The sequence below is a fragment of the Pan paniscus genome, chromosome X, assembly GCF_029289425.2.
Source record: "Pan paniscus chromosome X, NHGRI_mPanPan1-v2.0_pri, whole genome shotgun sequence".
NCBI lineage: Eukaryota > Metazoa > Chordata > Mammalia > Primates > Hominidae > Pan > Pan paniscus.
The window spans coordinates 52329095-52349735 of record NC_073272.2 but is presented as its reverse complement, the minus strand read 5'-3'; positions in this window follow the sequence as shown (position 1 = coordinate 52349735).

Below are 20641 nucleotides of genomic sequence, written 5' to 3'. Positions count from 1 at the left end.
TAGGTGTACCCATAATCCCCCGTCCTGAACACAATTGCTTTTATTTCTCTAGATCTCCTTTCAATCTTTATTCATATGTGCATATACTTTGTTACATAGCTGTAATTATAGTGTATACGCAGTTTGGTTCCCCTTTTACCATTATTTTATAAACACTGATCTATGTTGCTGTATAGTTTTGCATTTATTGTTTTAATGGATGTATAACATTCTTTCTAGTTAATGTACCATAATGCACTCAATCTTCTCATTCCCTGAATGCAAGACAATTAGTGCAATTACACAACAGCCACAATATGGAAATGCCTACATGCAAGGACTCTGATCTATTTTTTTCTTTTCTGCGAAGCTCTTATCATCATCTGTGCATATGACCTCATTTACTTAGTTATTTTTATTATTATCAATTGGTCCTATTTTGAACTTAATCAAGAAGAGCAAGGCCCCTTGTCTCATTTGTTCACTGATGTATCCCAGATCCTAGAATAGTAACTAGCATATAATAGATGCTCAATGAATATTTGTCAAATAAATGAACATTAAATCATTTTCTCAGGCTCAATTCCTAGCAGAGAACTGTCTTAGTCAAAGAGCATAAATCTTGGGTTTTCAGCAAGAAATTGTAGGAGAATTTTTTCTAACTCTGTACTGTCCAATTGGACGTTCAACTAGAGTCAAGAACACATGATTCTGGAGAGAGTATTTGGGTCTTTCACCTACAACTCTGTGGTCCACATTCAGCACCCTAGTTTTTTGTACGCAATGCCCATATCTTGAAAAGATTAAATTGGTTGGTTGAAAGAGAAAACGACTCTTTCTCTATTGAACATGAGAGTTTGAACTAAGGCCAGGCTGATAGCAGATGTATCATATGTCATTTAAAAGCCATCTTTGAAAAACAGACCCTCTTTTTCATGGGAATAGGCTCAGCACCAATCACAGGAACCATACATATTGCAGTTCCAATATTTTTTGGGTTGACAAGTCATCTAAACTCCAGAAGAATTTTCATGAAGAAGTAGACCTTAGCACATAATTTGGATACCTGAGCACAGGTCCATTCTTTGGAGGAAAATGGTGATGTATCTACCAAAAAAGGGTCTTACCCCCACTCCATACTGTGATCCCACTCTTACACTTGCCATGTTTTCTATCACAAGGAAACACAGGGACTCCATGTGATCTGGAAACTGGCATGAGATGTCAGTAGAATTAGAGAAGGAGCACTGGATGAGGAAAGAAAAGCATCGGCATTATTGGGCCATTACTATTTGCCACAGCCTTCCATCCTTTGTTGTTCAATGCAACCCTATGAAGTAGGAATTATTTTTGTACCTATTTTAAAATTAAAGAAACTAAGGAACAGAGAGTTGAGGTACCTTGTCTAAGGTCACAGGGCGAGTGCAAGAACAGGGATTCAAACCTAGGTTTGACTTACTTCAAAGTTGTGCTTTTTCTGTGGTAGCATTAAGAGATCATAATGCCACTCATAGGAGTGACCCTGAATAGCTTAAAGACTATGAGCATTTCCCTTTTCTCTTGGGGGCCTCAGTTTCTCTTTCTATACAATGAGGAAGTTGGACTAGGTGATTTGCTAAATGCTCTTTTTGGTATCTAGTCCCATTTGATTATCACAATATCCTATGATAGAAACTGGGCAACTCTTATTTTCATAATCTCCATTTTATAAATGAACAAATGGGGATTCAGAGAGGTTTTGTGTCTCGTGTATAGTCACGTAACTAGTTTCTGGGAGAGTCAGAGTGAACCCAGGTTCCTGAACTTCTAGATTGAAGCATCAGAGGCCACCTGGCCCACATTGTATCACTCTCTTTTTATTTCTCCTCTTCATTGTGGGAAAATTCCCCATTTTCACAAACTAGAGTTCACATTAATAAAATGTTTATACATTGCAGTATGATTTGTAACCCTCATGTACTTTCTCTTAATCTGAGTGTGTCATCAGTTAGAGGTTTGTTCTTGTTCCAGTGATGAAATAACTAATTAAGTCACACCTTGTCCCAAGGGGTTTTGATGGGAAGAAGTGATTTCTAAAATGTATTGAGAACCTACCGTGTATATTAGACCCTGGACATCATTTCAGTATCTTCCAGGCTTTTTCAATAAGGAGAATCTCTGGAGAACTTGTTAAAAACACACATTCCTGCAATCTACCAAGAACTATAAATTTGGAATAAGAATATGAGTTTGTTGGGAGGCCGAGGCAGGTGGATCACCTGAGGTCAGGAGTGCAAGACTAGCCTGGGCAACACGGTGAAACCCCATCTCTACTCAAAATACAAAAATTAGCTGGGCGTGGTGGCACGCACCTGTAATCCCAGCTACTCCAGAAGCTAAGGCGGGAGAATTGCTTGAACCTGGGAGGCAGATGTTGCAGTGAGCCGAGATTACGCCACTCCAACCTGGGCAACAGAGAGAGACTCTGTCTTAAAAAAAAAAAAAAAAAAAAAAGAATATGAGTTTGTGAGTTTGTAAGATGTACCCACACACAATGCATCCTCATGATGAGCTAGGGCTGATTTTTAATTAGTATGGCTGACCAGTTGTCTTTTTTACCAGAATACATTCTGATTGATTGGAGCCCATGCCGTACCAGTTATCATGTTTTCTGAATATCAGCCAGTAAGGTAGGGATCAAATATATTCATTTGACAGAAAAGGAACTAAGGTCCCAAGTGGCTCAATAGCTTGCTCCACATCACACATATTAAGCAGGTAGCAGGGGGAGGGCCATGCTCATTTTCAAACTGCAGTAAGTAGTCACTGCCAAAGAGAGAAGGCCATGTGGTATGTATCAATTAGAGCTTTCCAAAGAAACAGAACTAATAAGAAATATGTACATAAATAGATTTATTTTAAGGAATTAGCTCACATGATTGTGATGGCTGGCAAATTCAAAGTCTAAAAGGCAGGCTAGTAGGCTGGAAACTCAGGCAGAATTTCTATGTCACAGCCTCAAAGCACAATTCCTTCTTTCTGAAGAAACCTCAGTTTTTACTCTTAAGGTGTTCAACTGATAGAATCAGGCTCATGTACATTATCAAGGGTAATTTCCTTTACCTAAAGTCAACTGACAGCAAATATTAATCACATCTGCAAAAACCCTCCATAGCAAGGTCTAGACTAGTATCTGACAAACAGCTGGGCACCAAAGTACAGTAGTCCCCCTGCTTATCTACAATTTCACTTTCTGTGGTTTCCATGTTCTGAAAATATTAAATGGAAAATTCCAGAAATAAACAATTCATAAGTTTTTAATTGTGGGTCATTCTGAGTAGTGTGACGAAATTTCTTGCCATCCCACTCCATGCCGCCCAGGCCATGAATCATCCCTTTCACACTGCCTGCCCATTAGTCACTTAGTAACTGGCTTGGTTATTAGATGACTATCGTGGTATTAGAGTGCTTATACTCAAGTCACCCCTATTTTACTTAGTAATGGCCCCAAAGTAAAAGAGTAGTGATGCTAGCAATTTGGACATGCCAAAGAAAAGCCATAAAATGCTTTTTTAAGTGAAAAGGTGAAAGTTTTTCACTTAACGAACAAAAGAAAAACTGTATGCTGAGGTTGCTAAGATCTAGAGTAACAGCAAATCTTCTATCTGTGAAATTGTGAAAAAGGAGAAAGAAATTCATTTAGTTCTGTTGTCCTGTCCCACCTCAAACTGCAAACATGATGGCCATAATGTTTCACAAGTGCTTAGTTAAGGTAGAAAAGACATTACATTTGTGGGTGAAGGACATGAACAGAAACATGTTCCAATTGATGGCAAATGAGTTCAAGTACTAACCGCTGTTTCAGGCATCTACTGGGGGTCTTGAACATATCCCCTGAGTATAAGTGATGACTACTGTATAGCCAAATTGACACATAAAATTAACAATCACAGGGTGTTTGAGGGAGTGGAATGATCTGGGACAGCATGGATTTGAGCTCCATAGACAAATTCTGCTGTCCCCTCACTAAACTGCTGGCCCTATCCCTGTTTATTTGGGCTTTTCTATATATCCAGGCTGCCATGGCTGGAACCTTGAGACTTAGTGACTCAGCCAGATTTAAAATGCAGTGGCTGTTATACTGGACTGTATACTGTTACTAGAAAGGCAACTGCTAAGATTAGGAGCAAAGAGACAGATCAAAGTCCTGCTTCTAAAAGACCTAAAAAATATGAGATTCCCTGTCTTCATCACATCTCTGTCATCCAACAGTTTCCTCATTTGTAAAATGTAGATAATAGTCATATCTGCCTCTTAGGGGTTTCATAATGATGAAATGGAATTTATATATATAAAGTGCTTAGAACGGAACCTCGCATGTAATAAACACTACATAGATGTCAGATTTTTTTGTTGTTGTTGTTGTTATCATTAGCAGCATCCTAGATATAGCCCTCTATAGAAGTATAAGTTCAGCAAGTTTGTGTTCAAGGACCTCTTTAGACATTGGCCTATTCATGAGCTCCAGTGGCAGCACCTACAGGTAGCTTCAAGGGCTTTAGCTCTATTCCTCCATATCAGCATTGGCTACCCTCAGTAAATATATCAGATGGGTAAAAAAGGTGTGATGGCCACATTAAAACAGCACAAATAAGTCCTCTAGCCTATGTCCACTTCCTACTGCTCTTTCCACCCTATTACCAACCTCTGATAAAGCTTGGAATCTCCAAAGCCGGCCACCCAATGTCTACACATAACTGGACCTCCCCTCACTCCACATAAACTGGACCTCCCCTCACCAAAACTCTATGAATTAAGAAACATTATCCTTAGGAAACTGAGGCCCAAATAATAAAAGGGATTTGACCAAGGTCACAGTTCTAATAAATGGAAGAGAAGGGATTCGAACCCAGATATATGACTTCACGGCCGTGTTCTGACCACCAAACCACATGAACTCATCCTAAGATGCTCATGGATTCAAATGGCTTAACTCCTTTCTTTTTTTTCTTTTTTCTTTTCTTTCTTTTTTTTTTCTTTTCTTTTTTTTTTTTTGAGACAGAGTCTTGCTCTGTCACCTAGATTGGAGTGCAGTGGTGCAATCTCAGCTCACTGCAACCTCTGCCTCCTGGGTTCAAGCAATTATCTGCCTCAGCCTCCCAAGTAGCTGGGATTATAGGCACCTGCCACCATGCCCAGCTAATTTTTTGTATTTTTAGTAGAGATGGGGTTTCACCATCTTGGCCAGGCTGGTCTTGAACTCCTGACCTCGTGATCCACCTGCCTCAGCCTCCCAAAGTGCTGGGATTACAGGTGTGAGCCACTGCACCCAGCCTAACTCCTTTCTTACAAAGAATTTGTGGGCCAGGCACAGTAGCTCACACCTATAATCCTAGTACTTTGAGAGGCTGAGGCAAGAAGATGGCTTGAGCCCAGGAGTTAAGACCAGACTGGGCAACATAGCGAGACTGTGGCAGGCCAGGTCTCACTAATGTAGGCCTCCATTACAACTGTCCCAGCACTGAGTGAGTAGCTAGGTTAAACATTAAAAGCTGATTGAGCCAGTGCTCTTATACAAAGGCTGGAATGTAACAAATAGCCCACCAAGAGTTTTCCCTAGGCTTTTCCTGGGCCTTGAAGCATGACAAACTAATGAAGGAATTCTTAACAGGACCCTTTTAGGATTAAACAAGTGTTTTATTGTGAGTCTGAAGAAACTCCCCAGGCCTCCACAAACAAGTTTATTGGGGTCTAAAGGAACTCCCCAAACCTTTATGATTTAGCAGGAGACAAGATAAGGGTAATCACCCTAGCATCTAGACCCATTTAGATTAAGTAAACTTATTGAGCCTCCAGAAGAAGGTCTTCAGGACTCAGACCTTAGTTATAGATTAAAAGAAGTTAATCACTTATGTCTTTAGACGAATGCACACTTACAGGTAGACCTACAGCTTAGAAGGTATATAAGCTCTGGAAAACGTTGTACTTTTGAGTTGATCTGGCAATAATTTCCAGGCCTTCTCCCTGTAACTGGTTGCAGAAATAAAAACTCTCTTCCTCCCCAGTTCGTCTGCATCTCGTTATTGGGCCACGAGAAATAGCAGCCTGACCCTCAGTTTGGCTTGGAAACAAGATCACATCTCCGTTTTTTTTTTTTTTTTAAAGGAATTTGTGCCAGGCATGGTGGCTTAGGCCTGTAATCCTAGCACTTTGGAAGGCTGAGGCAGGAGGATTGCTTGAGCCCAGGAGTTAGAGACCAGCCTGGGCAACATTGTGAAACCTCATCTCTACTACAAATACAAAAATTAGCCAGGTGTGGTGGTGCCGGCCTGTAGTCCCAGCTACTCAAGAGGCTGAAGTGGGAGAATCACCTGAGCCCAGGAAGTCAAGGCTGTAGTGAGCTGTGATGGCACCACTGCACTTCAGCCTGGGTGATAGGAGTAAGACCCTGCCTCAAAATAAAAAAAAAAGAATTTGCATTTTAAAAGAGGAGTCATGTAGATGCAGAAGGCATCTTTTAATTAAACTGTGGCTTGTTTAAGATATGGAAAGAATCATGATAAGGTGGATTCAAAAAATAGACAAAAAAAGGATGACCTCAAGAATTTGACAGTTACTTTGATCTTTATCATAAATAATTTTAGCATATGTTCTTGGTAATGTCATACATAAATTCATTTATAAAAGTTTAAATGTTTAGGCAGTGGGAAGAGATTTGGAGGCAGGAGGTCTTTTAAGGGTGCCCTTGAAGCATACGGTTATATAAAGCCTAGACCTTAGACTTCAGGTGGTCATTGTACTGACAAACCATTTTGGGGGAGGCAGAATATAAAGGAAATTTCCTTATAGCCCGTGGCTTGGGAGAGGAGTGATAGCAGAGACTACAGGAGATTCTAGTGTTAAGGTTCGTCTCTGTAATGTTCTTTCTAGGCACGTACTCTGCCAGTCTGCAAAGAACTCGAAAGAACTTTGAATTACTTCGGGACTAGCTAAGCTGTCAATGTGGAAAATCACAAAGTAATTACGAGTGCTTTCACTGTCCTTCTAAATTAGGCAATAAATAGGATGAATCACTGAATGAGACATCCGTACTTTCCAAGCTCTCTGCAGCATACTGAGAAAGGTAATTATTGAATGAAAAGCAAAGAGCCACCCAAGCAGACATAGCCTCAAAGAGTGTGTATGAAGAGGAGGGGCTTTAGAACACATACTAGCTTTAAAGTGTTGGCACTTTACAGATCAAGAAACATAACAAAATATTCTCAATATCCAAATACAGCTATAAAAAAGTCCCTCATAACTACCTTCCACTGCCCCAGTCAAACACAGCTTCTGGGAAGCCTTTGCCAATACTGAAGATCCTACAAAGAAGCCAGCTACCAGTCTTAGTCAGATCTCACTGCCATAACAAAATACCATAGACTAGATGGCTTAAACAACAGAAATCTATTTTCTCACAGTTCTAGAGTCTGGAAGTTTGAGATCAGGGTGCCAGGATGATTGAGTTCCCGGTGAGGACTCTATTCCTGACTTGCAGATGGCCTGTCCTCTGTGCTCATAGAAGGAGCTCTCCTGCTTTCTCTCATATATATATATATATATATATATATATATATATATATATATATATATTGGAGACAGGGTCTTGCTCTGTTGTCCAGGCTGGAGTGCAATGGCACAATCATGGCTCACTGCAGCCTCAAACTCCTGGGCTCAAGCGATCCTCTTCTTCAGCCTACCGAGTAGCTGGGACCACAGGCATGCACCACAATACCTGGCTAATTTTTTTCTATTTTTTGTAAAGACAGGGTCTGGCTATGTTGCCAGACTGGTCTAAAACTCCTGGGCTCAAGTGATCCTCCCACCTCAGCCTCCTAAAGTGCTAGGATTATGTGCATGAGCTATGCACATAATATGCATATGCATATGCACATATGCAACTATGCCCAGCCATTCTCTCTTCTTTAAGGACACTAATCTCATCATGAGGACCTCATCTTCATGACCTAATCTAAAACTAATCACTTCTCAAAGACCTAATCTCCAAATATAATCACACTGGGGGTTAGAGCTTCGATTTATGAATTTGAGTAGGACACACTTATCCAATCCATAACACAGCCCTTCTCATTTACCAGACCAAAAGCACCACCAAAAATAATAGCATTGAACAGTTGGGGGTCTCTCTTTGCAGTGAAAAATAGACTCACATGCAAACCTCATTTTTATCACACTGCCTACCTGTTCAGAAATTTCAAATTGTTCCTTTGCCTGTCAAATCAAGTTCTCCAATTCCTCAACTTTTGTAATGAGATGTTTCATGATCTATTTCACTCCTATTTCCCATCTAAAAAATTCCTTTAGGAGATTCATTACCTTTCCATGGAGTTGAAATTTGGCACTTTTAACAATTTGCAGTTTGAACTATATAAGTGCAATGTCAGTGTTCTACTTCAGGTGGTAGTTTGCAATTTTTCTGAAACACAGATTTGATTTAGCATCATTGTGGAAGCTGGTGTGCAGGACTCAGACTCGCAGCTAGTCAAGGCATCTAATTTGCCCTTTAGTATCCACACCACGATATAGCTCTACTGCTCTTCCCAGCATTCATTGACATAAGTATCACCATCTCCATTTTACAAATGAGGCAATTAAATAAATTAAATATGATGTGTTCACTCAACAAACATTTATAGAGTGCCTGTTCTGGAAATTGAGGATACAGCAGTGGACAAAACAGCTACTCTGGAACTTCTATTCTTAAGGGGGAAATAGTCAAGTAATACAATAAATAAAATAGTTGCAGTGAAGAAGTGCTTTATGAAAATCCAATGTCTAAAATCTTAAAAGAAATAAAAGGATGAGAAAATGACAAGGTGAACAAAGACAAAATTACAATTTCAGCCCAAAGCAAATCAGATACCAGAGATGCAAACTGTTAGACTACTTCACACAAAAGCACCCAGTGCAATGAAGCAACTCTTGAGGTGATGTTGTTGAAGTATATTTAATGAAACAGAATATAAAACCCTATTAAACATAGCTTTTACAAAAATGTTTTATGGTTTTAAAATACGCACATGAAAATAAGATTGGAAATATATTCATTGAACAATTATTTTTTATCATGTACTATGTGTAAAATACTATTCTAGTCACATTGAGGATACAGTGGTGAACAAGAAAGACAAGATCCCTGCCCTCAGAGAGCTGAAATTTCAGTGGTAAAAGGAAAATAAACAAGTGAACAAATATAGGGATTACATAATAGGAAGTGGTAAGTTCTCTGAAGGTAATAGAACAAAGCGATGGAAAGGGTTAAGTTACTTTAGATTAAGTTGTCTGAAAAGGACTATCTGAGGAAGTGGCATTTGAGCTGAGACCTAAATTAAAAAAAAAAGTGGGCAGTCATGCAAAGATCTTAGAGAAGAGCATCCCAGAAAGACAGCACAGCAAATGCAAATCTCAAAGGAGTAATTGCATTTGCCTTACCCTAAGAACTGAAAGACGATGCATGGGGCTGATGATACAAGTGAGGGATAAGGATGTGATATTAGTTTGGAGAGAGAGGCAGGGCTCAGATCATGTAGGATTTTGTAGGCCATCATGAGGAGTTGGTTTTGTTTTAAGTAAAATGAGAAACCCACTCAGAGTTTTTTGTTTGTTTGTTTGTTTGTTTTTTTGAGACAGCAGTCTCGCTCTGTCACCCAGGCTGGAGTGCAGTGGCGTGATCTCCGCTCACTGCAAGCTCTGCCTCCCGGGTTCACGCCATTCTCCTGCCTTAGCCTCCCGAGTAGTTGGGACTGCAGGTGCCCGCCACCATGCCCGGCCAACTTTTTGTATTTTTAGTAGAGACGGGGTTTCACCATGTTAACCAGGATGGTCTCGATCTCATGGCCTCGTGATCCGCCCACCTCGGCCTCCCAAAGTGCTGGGATTACAGGCGTGAGCCACCCTGCCTGGCCCCCACTCAGAGGGTTTAAGTAAGGGAGTGATATAATCTTATTGAGGGTTTTTATGACCACTCCAGTTGCTATGTAGAGAATGGTTTGTAAGAAGGGCTACACTAGAAGAAGCAACGTGAGCCGTAAAGAATCTACTGCAGGAGTTCTGGTCCTGAGTAAGATAGAGTGAGCATGCTTCACCCTGTCTGCCCCCCAAACACAACTATCAAACCAGGACAGAATACACGGGCAGCTATTTGAGGCGTCTGAAAGGTAAACAGTAGCAAGACAGAGAAGGAAAGAACACCAGTAGTAGAATTACCAGTGTATCAGCAGTGAGTTTACTTTTTATTTTACCCCTTTTCCCTTTAATATTGCCTATCCTGAACTCAGCACAGACCAAAATGCAGAAGTGGGCACCAGTATAGACAGACAGCTCCAGGAGAAACCCTCTAGTACTGTCTCGAGGGTCAAAAATGGTAGCTCCTAATGCTCAGAGAGAGTGCAGAACTCCCATTTTTCCCCCTCTTTCTTTTTTGTTCTCTCATGCCTCAGACCCCAGGAAATCTTGTAGTATAAATGACAAAACCTCAAGAACCAAACCTCGGAGGGAAGGGAGCCAATCCTGTCCATTTGATGGAGCTGTGGTCCTAAGAGGGTGGGGGTAAACATATGTTAACCTTTTCCTCTCTCTGCCCTTCCTTTCTTGGGCCAGGAAATGAGCCCAATCACAAAAGTGAATGACAGAGAATGATAAACCAAGGTTATAAGAGAACTACATTTCTGGCTGAAGGGCCAAATAAAGGAGACTCAAGGAAGCAAAAAGCACCAGAAAGGTTGCAGAGAGGCAGTAGCTTGGGAAAACACCCTATGAAGTTTTTTTTCATATGAGTTCCAGGGCTAACATGTGAGCTGTGCATGCATGAATCTGATCTTAATTAGCCTACCAAATATTTTGAGAACTGAAGTAACTGATAGACCACTCCCTAAGACTCAGACTGGCTACTGGGAGTGGTGCACTCCACAAGACAGATTTGAATAGTACTGCAAAGTCTATGAAAGCTTAACTGCAATAGGAACCATGAGCAACAGAAGGCAAATTGGTGCCTGGGGCCAGAAGTTAATCAGGTTGACTACCTACTATAGCAAAACATCAACATTCTCCATAGAGTTTAGGAGAGACCCAGAGTTTCATAACAATTTTCAAAATGACAAGATAAATCCAAAGTTACTAGACGTATTAAAAACCTCGAAAATTCCAAGTGTAGTGGGAAATAAACAAACATGAAAACAGAAATGACACAAATGTTTGAATTATCTGACAAATACAGCTATTATAAAAGTGCTCATAAAAGAGATCTTATTCTTGCAACAAATGTAAAAATACAGTGTTGGTGTGGCAAACAGACTTTAAGGTGGACTCCATGATCCCCACCTCCTGTTATGTATGCATTTGTATAACATACTCCCCTTGAATGTGAGAAAGATCTGTGACTTTGCTTCTAATTAATAGAATATAGCAAAGATAATGGAATGTCACTCCCATGGTTATGCTACGTTATATGAAAGAGGTGATGGGATGCTACTCCTGTGATGAAAGACCCCATCTTGCTAAATTTGCTGTCTTTCTCTCTTGCTGGCTTTGAAGAAGCAAGTTTCCATGTTGTGAGGCAGCTCTTGGAGAGGGCTATGTGGTAAGGAATTCCAGAGCAGCTTGTAGGAGCTCAGCATGTCCTCTAACTGGTAATCAATAAGAATCATGATCCTCAGCCTAAGAGACACAAGGAAGTAGATCCTAACAACCAGAGTAAACTCAGAAACAGACCTAACACCAGTCAGGCCTCCAAAGGAAAACTGGGCCCTGGCCAACATCTTTTTTGTTTCCAGAGGAAAAAACAGTTCGCCTTTCACTACTTACAAAAGAATAAGGAAATATAAACTTACAAGTTTACAAAGATTGTTTTACCAATATATATTTGCTGGGTTTTTTTTTGACGTTTATTTTCGGTTTAAGGGTACATGTGCAGGTTTGTTGTATAGGTAAATTGTGTGTCACGGGGATTTGGTGTACAGTTTATTTCATTACCCGGGTAATAAGCATAGTACCCGATAAGTAGTTTCCATCCTCACCCCACTTCCACCCTCCACCCTCAAGTAGGCCCCAGTGTCTGCTGCTCCTTTCTTTGTGTCCATATGTACTCAAATTTTAGCTCCCACTTATAAGTGAGAACATGAGGTATTTGATTTTCTTTGCCTGTGTTAGTTTGCTTAGGACGATGGCTTCCAGCTCTAGCCATGTTGCTTCCAAGCACATGATCTTGTTCTTTGTGATGACTGTATAGCATTCCATGGTGTATATGTATCAGATTGTTATTATTAGTCTACCATTGGCGGGCGTTTAGGTTGACTCTACGTCTTTGCTATTGTGAGTAGTGCTGTAAGGAACGTGCACATGCATGTGGCTTTGTGGTAGAATGATTTATATTCCTTTGGGTATGAACCCAATAATGGAGTTGCTGGGTAGAATGGTAATTCTGCTTTGAATTCTTTGAGAAATTACTAAACTGCTTTCCACAATGGCTGAGCTAATTTACAATTTCCACCAGCAAGGTATAAGTGTTCCCTTTTCTCTGCAACCTTGCCGGCATCTGTTATTTCCTGACTTTTTAATAGTAGCCATTCTGACTGGTGTGAGACTGTATCTCATTCTGGTTTTCATTTGCATTTCCCTAATGATTAGCAACGTTGAGCATTCTTTTCATATGCTCATTGGCTGCATGTAGGTCTTCTTTTGAAAAGCATATGTTCATGTCCTTTGCCCACTTTTTAAACATTTGCATTCTCAGAGCCTTACAAAGAGAAAAGAAAGAGAGTGCTGCTGAAAAAAAATTTTTGAATAAATAATGGAATAAATTTTCCCAAGTTTGGCAAAGATATAAACCTGCCCATTCAAGAACCTGAGCAAATCTCGAACAGATAAACCAAGAGAAATTCATGGCAAGAAATATCCTAATCAAATTGCCAAAAACTAAAGACACACACAAAAAATCTTGAAAATAGCCAGAGAAAAATGGTCCATTGCATATGGGGAAGAAAGGATTCAAATGACTTTGGACTTGTCATCAGAAACCACAGGAGCCAGAAAGAAGTGGCACAACATTTTTCAAATGAAAGAAGAAAAGATCTATCAATTCCAAATTTATATCCAGTGAAATAATGTTCAGGGGGAAAGATGTGAAATAAAGATGTTCCCAGATAAAATAAATCTAAGAGAATTTATAGCCAGCAGATATGCATTAAGAGAATTGTGAAAAAGCCTTTTCAGACAGGAAGAAAATGTTACCTTGAAGGAAATGTGGAACATTGGGGATGAATGAAGAATAAAAGAAACAGCAATCAATTGGGTAAACATGATAGGCCACTTTTCTTGCATTTTAAAAAATTGTATTTAACAGCAACAAACATAAAAATGTCTGATGAGTTTTCGATATATGTATATATATGACAATTAGCATAAAGACAGCAGGGTAAAGGAACCTATAAAATGACAGCTTCAACATTCCAAATAGAATAGTAAAACATTGCATCTAGGTAGATTGTGAAAGTCAAATATACATTTTTAAATACCTAGAGCAAGGGTCACCAAGCTTGGGACTACAGGCCAAAACCACCCTCTGTTTTTCTTATTGTGATAAGCTACACATAACAGAAAATTTACCATTTTAAAGTGTACAATTCAGTGGTATTTTGCAAATTCAAAATGTTGTGCAGCCATCACTACTCTCATTCCAGAGCATTTTCATTACCCCAAAAGGAAATCCCATACCCATTAAAGTCATTTTCCTTTCTCTTTTTGCCCCAGTCCAGTACCTGGCAACCACTAATATGCTTTATATCTCTATGGATTTCTCATTGTAATATTATAATTTATAATAAATTTATATTAGGTCTTCATTCCCATTTCCTGGCTCACTGGTCCTAAAATCCTTGGAATCTCCAAAGTGATCTCCAGGAAGATAGGAAGGGTGAAGTTTGAATTGATCACCAGTGACCAATGATTTAATCAACCATGCCTATGTAATGAGGCCCCCATAAAAACACAAAAGGACTGGGTTCAGGGAGCTTTTGGGGTCCTAAACACATCCACATACCAGGAGGGTGGCATGAAGACAGAAGATCCTGTGCTCAGGACTCTTCTGAACCTTGCGCTATGTATCTCTTCATCTAGCTATTCATTTGTATCCTTTAAAAATACCCTTTGTAATAAATCAGCAATATTAAGTGTTTCCCGAGTTCTGTGAGCCACTATAGCAAATGATTGAACCTGAGGAGGGAATTGTAGGAATCCCCAATTTACAGCCAGTATGTTAGCAGTTCCAGAAGCCCAGAATTGCAACTGGCCTCTAAAGTGAAGACAGTTTTGTGGGAATGAGCTCTTAAGTGATGGAATATGACTCCAGGTAAATAATGTCAGAATTGAATTGTAGTCACTCAGTTGGTGTCCACTGGAGAATTGCTTAGTATGGGAAACATACACGTGGTGTCAAAACTATTGTGAGTATTGTGAGAATAGTAGAACAGATAGTTTGTGTTTTTCCTACTATATACTCCTATTCTGGATATTTCGTACAAATGGAATTGTACACTATGTGCCCATTTTGTGTACAGCTTCTTTCAATTAGCATGTTTTCAAGGTTTATCCATGTTGTAAATGCATCTATACTTCATGTTTATGGTTGAATATCCCATTGTAGGATATGCCATATTTTGTTCATCCACATATCAGTTCATGGCCATTTGTGTTGTTTCCACCTTTTGCTTATTGCGCATAGAACTACCATGAACATCTGTGTACATGTTTCCTTTGAATATTTATTTTCAAGTATTATGGGTGTAACACCAGGATTGGAATTTGTGGATTATGTGGTAATTTTATGTTGTACTTATTGAGAAAACTCTACACTGTTTCTCATAGCAGTTGAACCATTTTATATTCTCACCAGCAGTGGTATAAAGGTTCCAATTTACCCTACATCCTTGCCAAAACTTAACATTTCCCTCTTTGTATTACACCCATCCCAGAGAGTATAAAGTGGTATCTCACTGTGGTTTTGATTTGCATTTCCATAATGATTAATGATGTTGAGTATCTTTTGATAGGCTCATTGGACATTTATATGTCTTAGAATTCTCCGGAGATTCAGAGTAGTGTGTATCCTATTAGTATATACATACAGTATATATCATACATTAAAACATTCTTTCTCAATTTAATGATAATGGCATCCTTCTCAAAAAATAAATTGATATAGGTGTATGGGTTTAATTTTTGAACTCTCAATTCTATTCCATTGATCTATATGTTTATTCTTATGCTAGTATCACACTGTTTTGATTACTATAGTCTGCAGTAAGTTTAGAAATTGGGAACTGTGGGTCCTCCTACTTTGTTTTTTTTTTCTTTCCAGGATTGCTTTGACTATTTAGGGTCCTTTGCAATTACATATGAATTTTAAGATGAGATTTTCCATTGCTGCAAAAGAGGTCATAGAGATTTTGATAGGATTGCCTTGTATCTGTACATCACTTTGGGGAGTATTGCCATCTTAACAATATTAAGCCTTCAAACCCATTAACACAGGATTAGTTTCCATTTTTGTATGTCTTTAATTTTTCATCAATGTTTGTAGTTTTCTGTGTACAAGCCTTGTACATTTTTAAAACCTATTCTTAGGTATTTTTTATCATGCCACTTCAAATGGAATTATTTTCTTAATTTCCTATTTGTGTTGTTCATTGCTTGAGTATAGAAATACTGATTGTAGTGTGATTTATTATACTGCAACTTTGCTGTATTTTTATTAGCTCTAATCGTATTTTGAGGATTCATCACAATTTTCTATATATAAGATCATGTCATCTGTGAATAGAGATAGTTTAAACTTTTTCTATCCAATTTGGATGCCTTTTATTTCTCTGTGTTGCCTAATTGCCCTGGCTAGAACTTCCAGTATGACATTGAATAGAAGTGGCAAATGCAGGCATGCTTGTCTTATCTCTAACATTAAAGGAAAAGCTTTCATACTTTCACTATTGAGTTTGATGTTAGCTGTGGGTTTTTCATAAATGCTCTATGTTGAGGAAATTGCCCTCCATGTTTTTTGAGTGTTTTGTTTTTTACCATGAAACAGTGCAGGATTTTGTCAAATACATTTTTTCCATCAATTGAAATAATGTGCTTTTCCCCCATCATTCTATTAATGTGGTTACATTGATTTTTGTATATTGAACCACCCCTGCATTTGTGGGATGCATCCCACTTGGTCGTGGTAATAATCCTTTAAATATGCTGTTGGATTTGGTTTGCTAGTATTTTGTTGAGGAGTTTTGCATCTGTATTGATTTGGGATATTGACCAGCACTTTTTTTTTCTTACAATGTCTTTGTCTTGTTCTGGTTTCAGGCAAATGCTGGCCTCACATAGTGAATTAGAAATGGTTTTCTCCTCTATATGTTGGAAGAGTTAGAGAAGGATTGATGTTAATTCTTCTTTAAATGTTCAGTAGAACTCACCAGTGAAGCCATTTGCTTCTGGGCTTTTACTTCTTGATTGGTGATTCAATTTGTTCACTTGGTATAGATCTGTTCAGATTTTCTATTTCTTGGGTCAGTTTTCATAGTTTGTTTCTAGGAATACGTTCATTTCATCTGCATTGTCACATCAGCATGCATTTCTTCATAGTATTCTCTTATAATCTTTTTAATTCCTGTTGATTCAGTTGTAATACCCCACTTTCATTGCTGATTCTAGTTCTTTGTGTCTTCTGTTGGTTAGTTTAGCTATTATTAGTTGTAAATTTTGTTGATTTTTTCAAAGAACCAACTTTTGAATTCATTGATTTCCTGTATTTTTATGTTCTGTATTTCAACCATCTCTTCTTCTATTGTTAGCTGTGGCCTCAGTTTTCTTTTTTTTCCTAGCTCCTCAACATCTAAAGTTAGCTTATTGACTTGAGATAATTTTTCTTTTGGAATGAGGGTGTTTACAGCTAGACATTTTTTTTAGCTAGGCCAGTGCACGTGACCTTATTTTTCTTTTTCTTTTTTTTTTTTATTATACTCTAAGTTCTAGGGTACATAGGCAGAACATGCAGGTTTGTTACATAGGTATACATGTGCCATGTTGGTTTGCTGCATCCATCAACTCATCATTTACATTAGGTATTTCTCCTAATGCTATCCCTCCCCCAGTCTCCCACCCCCCAACAGGCCCCAATGCATGATGTTCCCCACCCTGTGTCCATGTGTTCTCGTTGTTCAACTCCCACTTATGAGTGAGAACATGCGGTGTTTGGTTTTCTGTCCTTGTCATAGTTTGCTGAGAATGATGGTTTCCAGCTTCATCCATGTCCCTGCAAAGGACATGAACTCATCTTTTTTTATGGCTGCATAGTATTCCATGGTGTATATGTGCCACATTTTCTTAATCCAGTCTATCATTGATGGACATTTGGGTTGGTTCCAAATCTTTGCTATTGTGAATAGTGCCACAATAAACATACATGTGCATGTGTCTTTATAGCAGCATGATTTATAATCCTTTGGGTATATACCCAGTAATGGGATCACTGGGTCAAATGGTATTTCTAGTTCTAGATCCTTGAGGAATTGCCACACTGTCTTCCACAATGGTTGAACTAATTTACACTCCCACTAACAATGTAAAAGTGTTCCTATTTTTCCACATTCTCTCCAGCATCTGTTGTTTCCTGACTTTTTAATGATCGCCATTCTAACTGGCTTGAGATGGTATCTCATTGTAGTTTTGATTTGCATTTCTCTGATGACCAGTGAAGATGAGCATTTTTTCATATGTCTGTTGGTACAGCTAGACATTTTCTATTGAGAACTGCTTCAGTGAATTCTTATCATTTTAAGTCGTCTGGGCATTTATTTTAAATATAAGTTTAATTTTCCTTACCAGAATCAGGGCTCAGTCACCCTTTACACAGTTTCCAGTGGGTTTTTTTTTTTTTTGAGATGGAGTCTCACTCTGTCACTCAGGCTGGAGTGTGGTGGTGCGATCTCGGTTCACTGCATCCTCTGCCTCCCAGGTTCAAGTGAATCTTCTGCCTCAGCCTCCGGAGTAGCTGGGACTACAGGCATGTGCCACCACACCCAGCTAATTTTTGTGTATTTTTAGTAGAGACGGGGTTTCATCATATTGGCCAGGCTGGTCTCGAACTCCTGACCTCGTGATCTGTCCACCTCGGCCTCCCAAAGTGCTGGGATTACAGGCATGAGCTACCGCGCCTGGCCACAGTTTCCAGTTCTACACCCTCCCCACCCCCAGTTTCATGATGTGGTTGATCCAGATATGTGTCTTAGACAACTTCCTCTTGGTGATCACTTCTCTATAAGATAGCTAGATACAACCTCTTGACTGGCTCTGCTGACCCCCACACCCTGCATGCACTGTGCAGATATGCCACAGTGACCACCTCTCAGACACAGCGTTACCTATTGGAATTCATGCCTGATTGCTTTAAACCCACCAGTTAAAACTCCCTGAGGGAAACCTGTTTGGATAATGCCCTGGACCAATAAAGGTATTGGCCCACCACTCATGGTCTCTCTCTTAAAATCTTTATTTTCATCTTGTGTCTCTCCTAATCATTGAAGGGATTCTTTCCATCTTAAAGAACCTAAATTAAAACATCAGCTTTTGCAGGATCCCATGAGTTTTGGTATGTTGTCTTTTCATTTTCATTTATGTTTAATTCTCTAATTCCTCTTGTGATTACTTCTTTGACCCATTAGTTGTTCAGACACATGTTAATTTCAACGTATTTGTGATTTTTCCATTTTTCTTCTGTTAATGATTTCTATTTTTATTTTATTGTGGTTAGAAAACATATTTTGCAGGATTTCAATAATTTTAAATGTATTGAAACTAATTTTGTGTTCTAAAATATTATCTATCCTGGAGAATATTTCATGTGCACTTAAGTATTCAGCTGTTGTTTGGTATAGTCTGTTAGGTCTAGTCGGTATATAGTGTTATTCAAAATCTCTGTTCCTTATTGACTTTTTTCCAGTTGCTCTATCCTTAATTGAAAGTGTGGTATTGAAGTCTCCAACTATTATTGTAGAACTGTCTATTCTTAGACAAGTATACAAATTGCACATCTTCTTGATGAATTGACCTGTTTAAAAATATATACTATCCTTTCATGTCTTTTTAACAATTTTTACTTAAAGTCTATTTTATCTGATATAATACTATAGCCATCCCAGCCCTCTTTTGGTTACTATTTGCATGGAATAGCTATTTCAATTCTTTTACTTCAAACTATTTTTTCCTTTATATTTAAAGTATACATTTTATAGACAATACACAGTTGGATCATGTTTCATTTATCCATTCTGTCTATCTCTGCCTTTAATTGAGGAGAATAATGCATTTACATTTAAAGTAATTACTTATAAGTACTTATATCTATTATTTTGCTATTTGTTTTCTGCATATCTTATACTTTTTGCCCTTCATTTTCTCCATTACTACCATCTTCTGTGTTTGATTTTTTTATAGAGTGACAATTTTCTTCTCATTTCCTTTTCTCTACATTCTAAAGTTATTTTCTTAGATACCCTGGGGATTATAGTTAACATCTTAAATGTGTAACCATTTAGTTTGTATTAATACCAACTTAGCTTTCCTATTACACAAGATCTGTTTCTATAAGGCTCCATCTATACCCCTTTATGTTGTTATTATCACAAATTGCATCTTTATATATTGCATTCTTATCAACATATATTTATAGTTATTGTTTTATACATTTACTTTTGTAATAAGACAGAAACAAGAGGAATTACAAACTAACAATATAAGCCAAGTGCAGTGGCTCACGCGTGTAATCCCAGCGCTTTGGGAGGCCAAGGCAGGTGGATCATTTGAGGTCAGGAGTTCAAGACCAGCCTGGCCAACATGGTGAAAACCCATCTTTACTAAAAATACAAAAATTAGCAAGGTGGTAGTGGTGTGCGCCTGTACTCCCAGCTACTCAGGAGGCTGAGGCAGGAGAATCGCCTAAGCCTGGTAGCTGGAGGCTGCGGTGAGCGGAGATCATACCACTGCACTCCAGTCTGGGTGACAGAGTGAGACTCCGTCTCAAAAAACAAAAACAAAATTTTAAAAAACTAACAATATAATAATACTGGCTTTTATATCTACCTATTAAACATAGATAGGTTACTATGACAAATTACCAGACACTGTGTGGCCATAACAAACTACCATAAACTGGGTGGCTTAAAACAACAGAAATTTATACTCTGTTCATTTTCTTCAAAGTTTTGGTGGTTAGAAGTCTGAAATCTAGGTGTCATCCATGTTGGTTTTTTCTGAGGACTCTGAGACAGAATCTATCTGATGTCTCTCTTCTAGCTTCTGGTGACAGCTTGTAATCCTTAGTGTTCCTTGTCTTGTAGATGCATTACTCCATTTCCTGCCTTCACCTTCACATAGCACTCTCCCTGTGTGCTCACACAACATTTTCTTATAAGAACACCACTCATTGCATTAAAAGCCCACGCTGCACCAGAAGAATCTTTTCTTAACTAATCACATCTGCAATGATGTTACTTCCAAATAAGGTCACATTCTAATATATTAGGAGTTAGGACTGCAATATAACTTTTGAGAGGACACCAGCAACCCAAAATACATATGTAGC